The 3,301-nt window shown below is 41.8% G+C and overlaps 1 pseudogene; it reads left to right on the top strand.

Annotated features, from left to right (window-relative positions):
* The first annotated feature begins 2,070 nt into the window (after positions 1-2,070).
* On the top strand, positions 2,071-2,644 carry LOC116549064 (annotated as a pseudogene).
* Positions 2,645-3,301: the final 657 nt, after the last annotated feature.

The following is a 3,301-nucleotide window of genomic DNA, read 5'->3' as shown; positions in this document are numbered from 1 at the left end:
CTACTTAAAGTAAGGGCAACAACCAGTGTACATTTTGTTAGTAATGACATTCTGTGGTCGAGTTTTTTGATGATTTCTTATCTTAAACAAAAGAGATGAAAGGACTCCACAAGAACAGTCTGGATCCATATTGCCAAGCACCAACTAGGTCCACAGCAATTGCCATTGAATGTATGAAAGAATGACAAAATGAAGAAATGGCAGAATAAGGGGATGCTGCCTTTGATATTAGTTCTTATTTTATGCCCTAGTTGTTCATTTGTGCCTAATTTCTTTTTAATTTTGTGAACTGCCTAATATGTCATTTTCTCTAGGCCTAGGATCTTTTCCCTTGTCCCCTATTTTGCCTTGCTCTTGCCCCCTACTGATGGACTTCCTTGATGCCAACTGCCTTCCTAACTACCGGGTTTCCAAGTTTTGCTTACTCTTGGGATCTTCTTTTATACTACAACTTCTCTCATCCTCCCTGACTACCATGTGTAGGGCCAATCAAATCTGCAGCTACTGATTTCCTCCACACTTACCTGTTTTCTCGTTCACTTCCTCCCTGTTGGGTCTGGCCCCACAGTCTGTCTCCCTGTCTCCAGTTTATCTGCCCTACCACTGTGAAGTTACCTGAGGGCATACATGGTTACCTCAAGGTATGTCCATGAATGTGACTCTATTTAAATGACTAGATATTTTTAAGTAACGCCATCAGTCCAAGTTTGTGGACATACTCATAATCCACAAGAAGACTCCTCACATATGGCCAGACAATGACTATAACCATTGGAGGAGCTTTATGTCATTTCAAGTTCCCAGAGGTTCTAGCTTTTACTATCTGATGTGAAGATTCTGATGCACAGTCAGATTCAGGAACCAAAGGCTGGTGTGTCATATTCTTTACACTGAATTGGCTTCTGAACACCAGCTGTGATTCATCTGGCCAAAGCAGCTTGGATGGCAGTGCTGTAGTTTCTGTTATTTCTTACTTCAGATAATTCCCTTACCTCTTAGAATTTTGGAAGATTTTAAAAAATAATTCAACTTTTTTTTTTTTTTTTTGAGACCAAGTCTCACTCTGTCACCCAGGCTGGAGTGCAGTGGCACAATCTCGGCTCATTGCAACCTCCACCTCCCAGGTTCAAGCAATTTTTTTCAATCCTCAGCTTCCTGAGTAGCTGGAATTACAGGTGCCCGCCACCATGCGTGGCTAAGTTTTTTTTGTATTTTTAATAAAGAAGGGGTTTCACCAACTTGGCCAGGCTGGTCTTGAACCCCTGACCTCATGATCAACCTGCCTCCACCTCCCAAAGTGCTGGGATTACAGGTGTGAGCCACCGCACCCAGCCTAGAATCCAACTTTTTAATGTAGAATTGTAGAAAAGAGCATAGAGATTCCTTTTAAAAATTAAAAATACAACTACCATATGCTCCATTCCACTTTTGTGTGTATACCCAAAAGAATTAAAAGCAGGATCTACATCACAGCAACATTATTTACAATAGCCAAAAATGGAAGCAAGGCGTCCATTTATTGATAAATGGCTAAGCAAAACGTGGCGTGTGTGTTTATGTATGTATGTGTGTGTGTGTGTGAGAGAGAGAGAGAGAGAGAGAAAGAATATTATATATATATAATACACATACAAAATATTCTCTCTCTATATATAATAGAATACTATTCAGCCTTTGAAAAGAAAGAAATTCTGACACATACTACAATATTAATGAACCTTGAAGTCATTATGCTAAGTGAAATAAGCCAACACAAAAGACAAATACTGTATGATTTCACTTATATGTGGTTCTTATAATATTCCCAGGGGCTGGGAGGAAAGGGGAATGGGGAATTATTGTTTAATGTGTATAAAGCTTCAGTTTTGCAAAATGAAAAAAGTTATGAAGATGGATAGTAGTGATAATTACATAACAATATGAATGTACTTAATACCATTGAACGTTATCTGTAAATAATGGTAAAGATGGCCAATTTTGGTGCTGAGAACATGGGTTCACACGTCTGTTTGTCCACGTGTCCAGCCTTTGCCCACGCAGCTTTCAGTCATGGCCTCTGTAATCGTAGGCATGGGAAAGCCCGCCCCTGACTTCAAGGCCACTGCCGTAGTGGATGGCGCTTTCAAAGAGGTGAAGCTGTTGGACTACAAAGAGAAGTACGTGGTCCTCTTTTTCTACTCTCTGGACTTCACTTTGTGTGCCTCACAGAAATCATCTTGTTCAGTGACCATGCCGAGAACTTCTGCAAGCTGGGCTGCAAAGTGCTGGGTGTTTCAGTGGACTCTCAGTTCACCCACCTGGCTTGGATCAACAACCTCCAGAAGGAGGGAGGCTTGGCCCTCCAAACATCCCCCTGCTTGTTGACGTGACCAGAAGCTTGTCTGAGAATTATGGCATGCTGAAAACAGATACAGACATTGCCTACAGAGGCTGCTTTATCAATGATGGCAAGCGGGTCCTTCCCCAGATCACTGTTAATGATTTGCCTGTGGGACGCTCCATGGATGAGGCTCTGCGGCGGGTCCAGGCCTTCCAGTACACGGAAGAGCATAGGGAAGTTGGTCCTGCTAGCTGGAAACCTGGCAGTGACACGATTAAGCCCAAGGTGGATGACAGCAAGGAATATTTTTCCAAACGCAATTAGGCTAGCTGACAGATAGTGAGCCTGTGCCCTTACCTGGGTGCCTGTGTTGGCCCAGGAAAGGCCAGACCTGCCCCTCCAAAGTCCACAGTCTGGGACCCTAGAAGGCTAGGCCAAGGCCTTCTCATGCCTCTCCTTGGGAGCTGGTGAATAGTTATACCCTCCTCCAAGCCCACCTGGCCACACACAGGCCTAGAGGTGACTAATAAAGTAGTCCCTTAGGACAGAAAAAAAAAAAGGTTGATATTCTGTTATGTATGTTTTATTACAATTTTAAATATCTTTCTTGGTCTTTGGTTTCTAATTCTAAGATTCCATGATGCAATAGATACAGTTTGCAAAATCAAAATTAAATTTCTAAGCTAGAATAAAAATGTTATGGTCATACCTTGCCCAAATAGTATAACATTCAATTAATATCACTGAACATCGATCATATTCAAGGCACTATGTTAGGTGCTGTTGGAGGGGTGGAGGGGTAGAAGAATGTATGGGACAGAATCTCAGGCATAGGAAAATTTTAAATCTACTTGAAAGGATAAAATATATACACTAGTTACTACACTTTCACATGGTATATAAAAGAGGAATTACACATCATGGGAAAACACAGAAGGAAGAGTTTGGAGCCTAAGTGATGGCTTCATGGAAGAGGTGGCG

This window comes from Sapajus apella, unplaced genomic scaffold (genome assembly GCF_009761245.1).
Source record: "Sapajus apella isolate SASKATOON/1434 unplaced genomic scaffold, GSC_monkey_1.0 scaffold6, whole genome shotgun sequence".
Classification (NCBI taxonomy): Eukaryota; Metazoa; Chordata; class Mammalia; order Primates; family Cebidae; genus Sapajus; species Sapajus apella.
The sequence above is the reverse complement of the archived record's forward strand: the minus strand, read 5'-3'. Positions and strand labels throughout refer to the sequence as shown.